Source organism: Schistocerca gregaria, chromosome 4 (genome assembly GCF_023897955.1).
Source record: "Schistocerca gregaria isolate iqSchGreg1 chromosome 4, iqSchGreg1.2, whole genome shotgun sequence".
NCBI classification, from domain to species: Eukaryota; Metazoa; Arthropoda; class Insecta; order Orthoptera; family Acrididae; genus Schistocerca; species Schistocerca gregaria.
The window spans coordinates 631579464-631593381 of record NC_064923.1 but is presented as its reverse complement, the minus strand read 5'-3'; positions in this window follow the sequence as shown (position 1 = coordinate 631593381).

Below are 13918 nucleotides of genomic sequence, written 5' to 3'. Positions count from 1 at the left end.
GTTAATAACGTTTGTTTTATTTGAAAAGACTTAAGAGTTTTCACATAAAAAATTCGGAGCCTTTACTCTTTCGCACGCTATCCTACATGGTGATAATTATGATATAAAAAACATTGTTGACTCTCGTCACCGATTTGCAGAAGCACTACAAATACGAATGCCATAGTTAACTTCTATGACATTACAGTTTTTAAACCAGTTTTCTCGAAACTAATAACTACTGGGTATGAAAAGTTCATCAGTTCGATTGACATCATTCATCGGTTTTTTCACCTTTGTCTTCCTTTAGACAAAAGTATGTCAGGGAGCTCAGGCTATCATCTCAATATTCTTTCCGAGGAGAATTTTACGTCAACGTTCTTCAGAAACAGCTGTCCAGAGTGTCGGTTTACCTTCTTCAGGTCTAACGATGTCATTTTGTCCCCCGGTGTTCCTTTCTCGTGTTTCATCTGCCCCTTCACTGGGGAGAAGAATAGCCAGCGACTGCGAGCCTCATTAATAAGAGCGAACAGCAAACAACACGACAGGTACTTGTGGATTTTATTTGTTGCTGGTGTGCTATTAAAAGGGTTACATAAATACGCCACGACAGGCGCTACCATTAACAAATTGAAGTGAACTGTTAAATTTTAAATACGTTGTCTGCAGTTTTTCGGAACATGATACAACGTTCTTGTTTTAAGACGGCAAAATAAGGCATATGCCAAGGTAAAGTATTTTCTGAGAACCCAAACTGTACTGTACCTCACCGACAATGAGAAAGGAGATAATTTTTCACAAAATACAGTATCTATTCCCTTACGAAGAGTAACGTTTGTTAAACACCCCGCAGACTGTTGTTACTAAGCTTGTTTAGTTCATGTAGATATACATCCTTTTTTTTTTTTTTTTGACACTGTAAATCATAGAGTTACGTCGTTTCATCTTACTGATGGTTTTCGTGTGTCTAACCAATGCTGGCTGTTCCTCTGTATTACTTATGACATTACTGTTACGTTGTAGGTGGATAATTTCACACCCTGGAATTGTAACTTATAATCATTCCATATTTGTATTTAGTGATGTTAATGTTGAAGTTTGTTTTAAACCCATTATAAATGACTTATAATTCTAAATTACTGTTTGTGTTTAATAGCTGATTTAATATCACTGGTAATTCTATATTAAGTAGACGTAGTGGTAATTACAAAATGTTCTAATGTGTGTGAAATCTTATGGGACTTAACTGCTAAGGTTATCAGTCCCTAACCTTACACACTACTGAACCTAAATTATCCTAAGGACAAACACACGACCCATGCCCGATGGAGGACTCTAACCTCCGTCGGGACCAGCCGGGTAACTACATTTGGTAGTTATGTGTGCTATCATATACAGGGTGTTTTCGTTATGGCGTGCGAAAATGTAACGCGACATAGGGAATACCCCACTGAACAATTTGAGGTAGGGTACCTGGCGTCGGAGAAGCCAGATTAAGGAACTATGGAAGTAAACTTGTCTACTGCTTTGTGTACCATGATTGTTTTCTAGTTTATTTACAATTAACGTGTGTACAAGTTTACACGTCCTGCCGTACTGTTTATTTACATGTACAGTCTTTATTTCCTAGAAGGAAACAAGGAATTGCCAGAATTGTAACTGCCTGTGATGTGATTCGAAACACACCATGCATATTTGTCAAGGAGCGTCAGAATCTTGTTACCTGATGTCATGCTTGCATTAAGGTTGACTGCCGTCGGTTTCAGCACATTTTGTAAAACACAGTACAAATGGTGCTTTCATAGTGTTACTGATGGTACTTGCAGTTAACTGTAACTAACGCAAATAAAAAAGTACACAGTAGTCATTCTACTCTTATTAGCTCCTTAAGTTGGTTTCTCCGCTTGCAATTTCCCTGCCTCAAATTGTTCAGTGGAGCAACCTCAATGCCCTTCTAAGTTTATACACGCTCTTACGGAAACACCCTACATATGATTGTGTCGTATACTGAATGGTCAGAAACAGCCTGAAAAGCTTGTAAGGGTGGTGCAAGGTAGGATGCGCTGAGAAATAATTGTTAAGAACGAAATTCGATACGTTGTGACATTTTAAATGGCGTTGCAGTTAGCCAATCAGGCCGTTGCGCAGCTAAATTCGGCTCGACAGATACGATTAGTGCAGTCGTTCTCATAACGCAGATGATAGCGCGTGAGACTGTTCAGCATCTGGCTCGCGTTAGACCCTTACTATCTCCCAGTGTACAATTTTTATACTGCTCTCTTCTTCGGCTTTAGGAAACAGAACGAACAACGCGTTTGGTGAGACTGTCTCTGGGGACTGCTTCAACTTCCAGTGACGTGGTTAGCGGCCTTCAGCGCTGATTAACTCGGAAACAGCCCAGCTTACCGGATTTTTTCTTACCAACCACTACTCGAAACAACCTACCCTACAGCACCGTTGCAAGCTTCTTTTCAGACTGTTTCTAACCACCCCGTATACTTTTCGATGGTACATTGTCTACAATGCGTTCGTCTTGACACATATTTTTCAGTGTATCCCCAAGACTGGCAAAGATTCACAGAAGCTCGAAATTTAGTGCATACGTGAATGCGAGATGGTTTTAGTAGTTTACACAATGAAATATTGTCTCAAAATATGGTAGAAAACCCAAAGAGATTCTGGTCGTATGTCAAGTACACCAACGGCAAAAAACAGTCAGTACCGCGGAGTTACTAAATACAGTTTTCCGTAATTCCTTCACGAAAGAAGACGAAGTAGATATTCCAGAATTCCAAACCAGAACAGCTGTTAGCATGAGTGACATAAAAGCAGATATATCTTAGGTCTTGCGAAACAACTCAAATCACTCAAGAAAAGCAGTCTTCCGGCGCAGATGGTATACCAATCAGGTTCCTTTCAGAGTATGCAGATACAATAGCGCCTTTCTTAGCAATCATATACAACCGTTCACATGACTAAAGGTCTGTTCCTAAAGACTAGAAAGTAGCACACCTCACACCAATATTCAAGAAGGGAAATAGGAGTAACCCATTGAATTACAGACGCATATCACTGACCTCAATTTGCAGTAGGATGTTGGAGCATATACTGTACTCAAACATTATGAATCACCTTGAAGATAATGACTTACTGATTCACAACCAACACGGATTCAGAAAATATCGTGCTTGTGCAACACAGCTAGCTCTTTATTCCCATGAAATAATGAGTGGTGTCGACAAGGGATCTCAGATCGATTCCATATTCCTAGATTTCCCGAAAGCTTTTGATACCGTTCCTCACAAGCGGCTATTAATCAAATTGCGTGCATATGCAGTATCGTCTCAGTTGTGACTGGATTCGTGATTTTCTCTCACAGAGGTCAGAGTTCGTAGTGAAAGACGGTAAATCATCGAGTAGAACAGAAGTGATATCGGGCGTTCCGCAACGTTGTGTCATAGGCTCTCTTGTTGTTCCTGATTTACATAAATGATCTAGGTGATAAACTTAGGAGCCCCCTTAGACTGTTTGCAGATGACGCTGTAGTTTACCGTCTAATAATATCAGACGACGATCAATTCCAATTGCAAAATGATGTAGAGAAAGTTTCAGTATGATGCGAAAAATGCCAATTAGCACTGAACAAAGAAAGGTGCGAGGTTATCCACATGAGCACTAAAAGAAATCAGGTAAATTTTGGGTATACGATAAATCGCACAAATCTAAGGGCTGTCAATTCGACTAAATACCTAGGAATTACAATTACGAGCAACTTAAATTGGAAAGACCACATAGATAATGTTGTGGGGAAGGCGAAACAAAGACTGAGCCTTGTTGGCAGAACACTTAGAAGATGCGACAAACCCAGTAAAGATACAGCCTACATTACACCTGTCCGTCCTCTGCTGGAATATTGCCGCGCGGTATGAGATCGTTACCAAGTAGGGTTGACGGAGGACATCGAAAAAGTGCAAAGAAGAGCAGCTCGTTTCGTGTTATCGCGCAATAGGCGTGAGAGTGTCACTGATATGGTACGCGAGTTGGGGTGGCAGTCACTGAAACAAAGGCGGTTTTCTTTGCGGCGAGATATATTTACGAAATTTCCATCACGACCTTTCTCTTCCAAATGCGTAAATATTTTGTTGACACCCACTTACGTATGGAGAAATGATCATCAGAATAAAATAAGAGAAATCAGAGCTAGAACGGGCAGATTTAGGTGTTCCTTTTTCCCACGTGCCACTCGAGAGTGGAATGGTAGAGAAGTAGTATCAAAAATGGTTCGATGAACCCTCTGCCAGGCACTTGAGTGTGAATTGCAGAGTAACCATGTAGATGTAGATGTATCTCGATACTGACACGCAGTAATCAGGTTAGTTGATATTCTTAAGTTTTCGATCTTTTTATTTCAGGTCTTGGCTATCTATAAATGAACGATGGTGCAGACACTAAACGCAGGGTTTGTGTGACGAGGTACTATCTGTTCTTTCCTTTTCATAGATGACGTCACTTGGTCGTCGATTTCCCCTAAACTTCATGCTGCTACTTGAAGTCTGCCATTTTGTATGTTACATCATGATAAACAGTGAGGATTGACCATTAACTATCTGGGTTATTAGCCCTGTTGCTCGGTAGGGAATGGTTTGTTGATTTACCATATGTTCTTGGAATGTTTTCGTTTATATTATTTCGACATTTTTAGACGAAGGTACTATCTCAGAACTTTAATATTTGGTCAGTTTACTGTTTATAAGACATGAAGATACTGCTTATTTCCGTTTTATGAATGTATATCATTGCTAAATTAAACGATTTCAATGAGGAGGTATTGTTATGGATGTTATAAGGTCATTAGGTAATTTTCTTATATGATTTCACTGTTCTGTGCTTTCCTTAACAAGGACCTGTCACTTGAGAATGAAACAATGTTAGAAGCAGATCGTGGATTAAAGTGATAGAGGCGGTTTCTAAACCTGCGGAATCATCTTCCATGTGAAGAACAGAACAGCCGAGCGCAAAATGGACACTTCCTTTACATTTAATTTTCAGGAGTCAGCTGAATGCCATTGTCTACTCGGGCACGGAACGTCTAGTATGTGGAGGGTGAATATAAATTGTTGTATATGGTATTGTAAGAAGCGTAGAAATTCTACCCATTTTCCATTTTTAGTGGAGCAGGTATTTGTAACATTTGTACAGCCTCTTCACACAAACGTTTATCTTCATCGTGTGCTCTAAATGCCCTTTTCACCAAGAAAATAAATGATAATTACAACCAACCTCGTTTATCACTTTGTTGTGATTAAATCTGTAACAAAGGTATATAACGTTTATGATGCGTGTCAGAATATTTGGCACTTTTTCTTTGATTGTTAGAGGAAACAAACCACTTCCAATGTACATATTCAGTTGATAGACAAACCAAAGCCCGAACAAATTATTATATGAGCAGCATCTTACAGTCAGCTGCTAAGGGAATACTATTTTCACACTAGTGAGGTGCCTAAGCTTGTTTAATAGACTTTAGCTTAAATTAATTGCATCTTTTGAAGAAAATGAAAGGACAAAGAAGTAATTTCCCAATAGCTAACAGCAATTTAAGAAATCCGAGAGTGATTATAAAAATGGGATGCTTAAAAAGTACGCAGGTGCGATGATCGAACTGCATTTATTATATGGTAACTCATTCATGGAAATAAGGGTGAACGTTCATATGGGGATGATGATAGGTACGATTATAATAATAAAATTGCAAGTAGTGTAAGGTGTGCATCTCATTTTGATTTTTGTAAATTATCGATACGCACATCAGAGAGACAGAAAGCAAGTTATGTTACTGTTAAGCAGTCTTTGGTCTTGTTGTGGCACAGTCTTTGCCTTTGCGCAGTCTGATACATTCTTAGCTGAAGTGTAATAGATGATGAACCTGTTCAGTTGTGCTGTATTGAGCTCTGATTGTATCTGATACAAATTGAGTAATGTTCTTTTTTCTCAAGCGAAGACGTTTGGGATAAGACTGCAGAACTGCACAGACAGTTTATCGGAATGATAATTGTTAGCTAGTTAACTTTTTTCGTTTGCTCAGAGCTAGGTGAGAGATTACCCCACTTCCCTGAGTTATGCATTAACATTTAACCTGAGTAAGCTGTTTGGCTTATATAGAAATTCCCTGTTACAACTGAATCCTTTTAAATTATTGTTCACTTTATTAAGCACAGTATTGTTCAGACCAATGTTACGTATGAATACATACTTCGTTCTAAAATCGTTGTCTTGGACTATCATTTCATAGAAATAGTTACTCTCTCCATCCTGCTATTTAAAGAAGGTTTATCATTACCTATTAACACATTGCACCATGTGGTATGCTCACTCTGAAGATCGCTCAACGTTATATCGCCGAAATATTAGAAGAAGAATTCTTGCTGCTGCACAACCGAAACTTAATGTAAAAGTTTGAATATTGGTTGGAAACATTTATTTAAAAATAGAAATCTAGCTTATTCGCTGCCTGCTTGCTCTTTGCTGTTGTGCTTTCGAGAAATCGACAACAGTGCTCTCAAGACTCGAGGTAAGTGGAAACTCTGATTAGGGATAGATAATCCTTTTATTTCAGTTGTGCATTTAATATAAAGACAAGTTTGTCACTAGTTTAAGTTAGTTTGGGGATACAAAGTTTTGGTAATACGTAGACTTTTCTAGATAGGGAGTATGTTTGGATTAAATTTCAAATAGAAGAACATAGTAGGAACTTAGAGTGTAGCAGGGAGAGTTCAATGTTCCGTTGACGAGGCAATTAGTGACGGAGCACAAACTCAGGTTGAGAAAGGAAACTGCCTGCTAACTTTTTAAAAGAACTAATTCCAGCATTCGCCTTAAGAAATGTAGGGAAATAACGGAAATCCTAAATTTGGGTGGTATATTGAGGTCTTGAACCATTAACCTGCATAATGAGAGTCCAATGTCGTACCACCATTCAGTAATAGTAGTAGTAGTAGTAGTAGTAGTAATACAAGAAAAAGCAAATATTTTTTACTGAAATTTGAGTAGATGAGACCACAATAGCTTCGTTTCTTAGAATATATTGTCTGGGTGGATCGACTAAAATGTTTAAAACGCAACAACTGAAATTTGCTTAAGAGAAGGGTAGAGAATAAATTATGGTGTCATTAATGGTATCATAATATCATCAAATAAGACATTGGTATTATTAGTATTTCTTCAATTAGATATCGTACTGAAGCAAGAACGACAATCTATGATATTCGTAGTTTAACCTAGAATATATAGTGGAAGTTTCTTTTTCTAACGAAGCAGGTTAAAAAAAATGTGTTCTCCAATATCTAGAACGCGAGAGCCAATAACCCTGGATCTTACACGTTGGAAAAGTAATGAAATTAAGTTACTTCCAATTATTGCACGGCTACCTGTGCTTCCCTCGCCCATCGCAGAATGTGTCTAACAGAATTCATGCAAATCTTGAAATTTTCCCGGCGTAAAAAGTATTCTTTGAAGTTTCGGAAAAGCAGCCGGATGACATCGACTTTTTGCCACGACATTTCGGCTGCCAGCCATTCGGCCATCTTCAGGTGAGTGTTTTGCACAGCAGATTTCTAATTCACATCGCTCACTTTATGTCAAAATTTGGCCTGTAGACGCTTGCGCCAAGTCAGCTGCTACATTAGCAATCTCTGTCGAGTTTTTCACGCCTACTTCGAATATTGCCCGATGTATGGCGCACAGGCGCTTGCCTAATCGCGATACTACATGCACATTCTCTGTCGGAATGCTGGCTCGCGGAGTTAATATTCAGATAAATAAAGTCAACTGTCGCTAGACGTTTCATAACATTTTTCTTTCGAAAGATTAAAGAAGTCACCAATCTTCAGTCTTCCTCCAGTTAAAAACGACCATCACGATAAATAAGATCTTTCGTCAAACGTATTTTCACAGATTCCTTAGTAACTGAATCCCAGTGTAGCTGCAGCCGCCGAGCCGAGAGAACGTGTAGCAGAGCAGAAGCAGCAGTACTTGTCTGAAACAGTAAATTAATTTAGTCCTTGTTTTTTTTCCACATGCTTGTAGAAGAAGTGAACTATACGTTTGTATTTTACTGTGTAGACCAGTGGTTAGAAAATTAATAGCAGTTTTTGTTTTTGCGTGAGTCTTGTGAATTTCCTTGTCAAGGGCGGCTTTCTAGTACAAATTTTCCCGTCGCCAGAAACTCCGTCACGCCACTAAGTTTTGATTTTGTGCTAATAGACAGCATACAGTTTAGATCAGTCCATTTTAATTTGGAAACTTATATCGTGCAGTAACTTTTCGGTAAACAGGGTTTCTAATAACAGGAATCTGTAAATAAATCGACTTCAGTAAAGGAATTTCCGCTAAGGACTGTGCTTGTTGTGAGCGGACACAAAGAGAGTTGGCTGCCGTTCGTAAACAGCTGGAAGCAGGGTTCGCTACCGACGACAATCTTCTAGCTAATGCACAAAATTACGGTGACGTCTGGGCGTCAATGACGTGACCTGCGACACATCTTTGGTGCCACTGGAATCCCCTGGTGACCCGGACGTCACTGCGGCTTCTGATACGCAATATCTGACCTGTCCATCCTCACTCTAGATTGGGTGGCAGACAGTGGTGGATTCGCGTGTCACTGGGCGGAAGGCAAGAAAGGGAGCAGACCGTGCCGCTGGCTCCCTACGTCTTAGCAACAGGTACGAGGTGCTAGGCAGTGTTGGTGATACCTCTGAGCCAGCACAGGACACCTCTGCAGTTGGGCCAGCGATCAATTTGCCTGCCCAGTCCGGACAAGTACAGAGGGTGGGTATGCTAGTCATTGGGGGTTCCAATGTTAGGCGGATGATGGATACCCTCAGAAACATAGCAGGCAAGGCGGGAAAGAATTCCAGTGTACATTCGGAGTGTTTGTCGGGAGGTCTCATCCGTGATGTGGGGGAGGCCCTGCCGCCGGCTTTCGAGCGCACTGGGTGCAACCGGCTGCATGTAGTGGCACATGTCAGCACGAATGACGCCTGCCGCTTGGGTTCTGAGGCCGTTCTCGGCTCCTTTCGGCGGCTGGCTGATTTGGTGAGTGCAACTAGCAACGCACGCGGGCTGCAGGCTAGGTTGTCTATTTGTATCGTCGTACCAGTGTTGATCGCGGTCCTCTGGTTTGGAGCAGAGTGGAGGGTCTAAACCAGAGGCTCAGACGGCTCGGCGACGGTATCGGATGCGAATTTCTCGGACACCGCTACCGCGTGCAGAACTGTAGGGTTCCCCTTAATAGGTCAAGCGTGCACTACACGCTGGAATCGGCTACTAGGGTAGCGGAGTACATGTGGCGTCCACATGCGGCATTTTTAGTTTAGAGAGCCCCCTACCTTGGGACCAAAGATAACTTGCCTGCTAAATCAGCCACAGTGCTCTCAGATAATCTTGGTCCTCGTAGATCAGAGATAGAAAAGATTACTTTGATTTTAGAACACTGCAGGAGCATCCAAGGAAAGATCCCAGAATTAGTATCACTGACTGAAGCTTATAATGCACAAATAGTATTGGGAAGAAAGCTGGTTGAAATCAGACGTCAATGGCAACTTAATCCTAAGTTCAGATTGGAATGTGTATCGTAAGGATAGGTTAGTTGCGAATGGTGGCGGCGTGTATTTTTTTTTTTTTTTTGCAGTAAAAGATTTGATAAAATCTAGCGAGTTTTATCATGGTTTCAAAATGTGAATTAATCTAGGTAAAACTGCGTATCAAAGGACGGTCAAAAAATGGTGATCGGACGCTTTTATAGAACTCCTGGGTCACGTTCTGTAGTTGTAGAGCGCTTCAGAGAGAACTTGCAGAATATCATTAGTAATTTTCCTGATCGTGCCATTCTAATAGGGGGTGAAATGTTCAATTGCGTGTGAATTCCTAAGGGACCAAACTGCTTAGGTCATCAGTCCCTAGACTTACCCACTACTCAAATTAACACTAAGGACAACAATCACACCCATGCCCGAGGGAGAACTCGAACCTCCGACGGGAGGGGCAGCACAATTAGTGTTAATGGCGGGGTAACTTCAACTTGTCAGGTATAGATTGGGAGCGTTATGCCATCAAAACTGTTGCCAGAGACATGGATGTCTTGTGTGAAAATTACCTTTAGCAGATAGAGAACCAACTCGTGAGGGTAACGTCTTAGACCTCTGGCAACAAACAGACCTGAACTTAGCTAATGTAGAGGAAGGTATCAGCGCCCATAAGGCTAAGACAGCATCTATGACGACGGGTGCTACAACGAATGTTAAGAAACGTAGGAAGATATATTTGTTCAACGAGGGTGACAGTATAATATGCCTATGAATTTTTTCCATTTGTTTTGTAGGGCGGGCAACCACAGCCAAACTTCGACATTTTTCCAAAGAAAATTCCGCACTGGCTGTATCAACGATTTTTATTAAATCTACGACCGGTTTCGCACCACTTATTAACAAATTAACAGACATGTATTATGTAAGATAAACATGAAGCATAGCACTGCTCGCACCCCACTCACACCCGGAACATTCACTTCCCTACAGCCAACAAGTAGCGGATTAGCTATCGGGTGTAAATTCCACAGGATACCTTTCTATGGTAATATTTCAAGCAGAATCGGCAAGTAATTAAGTTCTAAGGGAATAAATCCGGCTTCTAATATTCCTAAAAACAATGGACAGAAGTTCGTGCACAAGGAGGCTGCAACATGGAATAGTCGGGGATACATAGTGTCGCTTGTGATGATTGTGATGTGGAGTACATGGACCAGACAGGAAGAAGTTTTGAGGCCCGCTTTAAGGAGCACATCAGCGACCCAGACTCAAATTCGGCCGTAGGTGCGCATTTGCGGGAAACGGGTCACCGTATCACCGGTATCGAGAACAACGTGCGGGTGTTACACTTGGAAAATAAGGGCAACATCCTTAATGTTTTGGAAGAGGTTAAAATCTTCAGAGTTTTGAAGAAATCCCCTCGCTATTCACTCAATGCCCAGACCGATCTGAGGCACAAGGGTCTTTAAGAAAATTGTGATTATTTAAACAAGTAGCCTTACCCCTATAGCTTCCTTGTTAGTAGGTTCTATCCTATATATTTTTATGCATACTCCGGGCCTTACGCATTCAGAACCACCACATTTATTAATCTTATGGTTTTAACTAACTGCCACGATTTATATTGGCCACCTAGTATGGTACCACCTAGTATGGAATTAGACTTTGAAAAAATTGACATAAGGAATTGTGTATCAAATGTTAAGCACCCCCCACTCTTCATACCTTGTTCATGTCACCCGGCATATGGCGATCCTCGCGCCATTGAGTGAGTACTTTCCGGGTTTCTGCCAGTCAGTCAGGCCGTGTCCACTGCCACGCGGCTCCTCTCAGCTTGCACAGTAAGTTCTGATATGTTTACATGGCCCTAATTGCGCTGTTTGTTGATGCTGATGTTTGCGCTCTTCGTCGTTTGTGTTTAGGGGAATTTTATTAGCATCGTACTTTATTTTTATTTTCTAGGTCATTGCCGCTCCCACCATTCGAAAAATTAAAAAAAAAGATTTGTAAATTTTAATTATCGCTTTCATCAGATGACGGTAATTGAACGTGAGTGGTGGGGAGTGGCTACAGGGCAATGTTCAACGTTACCATATTATAAATAGCGCATGTGAGTACTTTCTTGCCTCATTTAAAAAACTGGTTGTTTAAGAGTTCAGTTTATACCTCAGGATTGGGGAATCGAATAATTTATATGAGCTCTTTTTATATTATTTTTTGTACAGATTGCCTGAGGATGCACCGATAAGTGGTGCGAAACCGGTCGCAGATATAATAAAAAATCATTTTTTCCATTTGTTCTCCACATCTTCGTCCTCACCATCGAATATTTGATGCTGACTGCTGAGGTATTCTGAAATTTGTATCCCGTCACAAGTATCTTCAGAGCAAGGTTAGAAAGCATGGGAAAGATCCACCATGGTTTAATAGTCGTGTTAGAAAAGAGATACGGAAACAAAATGCACTTCATCTCATGCTCAAGGGAAGTAAAAACCTAGCTGACAAACAAAAGCTAAAGGAAGCGAAAATGATTTGAAAGTAAGACATTGTCAACCGAACTGAGTAAAATCCCTACGAGATTTTAGTAGTATGTAAAATCAATAAGTGGGTCAAAATGATCTAGTCATTCTCTCACCGACCACACCGGCATCGAAACGAGCGATAACAGAGAAATGGCCGAAATACTGAATTCAGTATTCCGAAGTTCTTTGACCGCGGAAGATTGTAAAGCTGTCCCTCCTCTCAATCGTCGTACGAACGTCGAAATGAGATAACCGATCGCGAAACTGAAAAAGAGCTACAATCGCTTTGTAGTGGAAGGGCGTCACGACCGGATGAGATACCCGTAAGATTCGATAAAGATTGTGCTAAAGATGTCGCCCTAACCGCCGTCTGCTTCACGTCTGCTGTGCAGCGAGCTACCTTAATTTAAGTATTATCTGTATTTTTCTTACTTGTCACTTCTTCTTCTGCGTGTTTTTGCTTTTAGGAAGCTTTAATAGTAGAGTGCTATTAAGTGTTCCATAGATCTCGTGTGTGTTTCGAATACAGTCAGAGAGTCCCTTTAGTCAGCCATAGTGCTCGTAGTGCTAGTGTTTGTTTTCAATACCGTCCAGAGACAGGTAGTGCTATTTTCCTTGTTTCTACAAGAAGTGGTTAGCAATCACAGTTTAGTCAATAATCAACCGCCTTTAGTGAATTAGCAGTCTAGTTAAAAGCTGATTAACACTCTATAGTAAATTGATTTCTTAGGATAGCTAGGATGTGTGGCTGCTGTGTACGGACGCAGGAGGAGCTGGCCACTCTTCGCGAACAGCTGAGCGTGTTGATGGCCGCGGTCAGCCGTCTTCAGGCTGCTGCCTCGGAGTGTAGCGGCAGTGGGGAGTCTGGTGCGTCGCATGGTGCACCCCAGGTGTTAGATGCTTCACCCACTGTCCCTGCTGTCGAGACATCTTCGCGGGTACCGGGCGCGGTTGGGCCACCCTCTCCCCAAGGGGAGTGGCGGGTTCAGCGGCGTTCGCGGCGCACGAGGCGGAGGGTCAATGTGGAGGCAGGCCGTGTGGCATCGCCCGCTCTGCCTGTGAGTGGACATGTGGCTGCTCCTTCAGCAAGGTCCGAGCAGGCACACGGGGGGAGGGGTTTATTAGTTATTGGGAGCTCCAACGTTAGGCGGGTGATGGAGCCCCTTAGGGAAATAGCGGAAAGGTCGGGGAAGAAGGCCAGTGTTCACTCTGTCTGCTTGCCGGGGGGTCTCATCCGAGATGTGGAGGAGGCCCTACCGGCGGCGATAGAGAGCACTGGGTGCACCCGACTGCAAATTGTCGCTCATGTCGGCACCAATGACTCTTGCCGTCTGGGTTCAGAGGTCATCCTCAGTTCGTACAGGCGGTTGGCGGAGTTGGTGAAGGTGGAAAGCCTCGCTCGCGGGGTGGAATCAGAGCTAACTATTTGTAGTATGGTTCCGAGAACCGATCGCGGTCCTCTGGTTTGGAGCCGAGTGGAAGGCTTAAACCAGAGGCTCAGACGATTCTGCGGAGAGCTGGGGTGCAAATTTCTCGACCTCCGCTATCGGGTGGAGAAATGTAGGGTCCCCCTGAATAGGTCAGGCGTGCACTACACGCCGGAAGCGGCTACGAGGGTAGCGGAGTACGTGTGGAGTGCACATGGGGTTTTTTTAGGTTAGAGAATTCCCTCCCTAGGCCCGACAAGACGCCTCCTGAGACGCGGCAAGGCAGGAGTAGGTAAAATGCAACAAGGAATAACAATATTAATGTGCTAATAGTAAACTGCAGAAGCGTCTATAGAAAGGTCCCAGAACTACTCTCATTAATAAACGGTCACAACGCCCATATAGT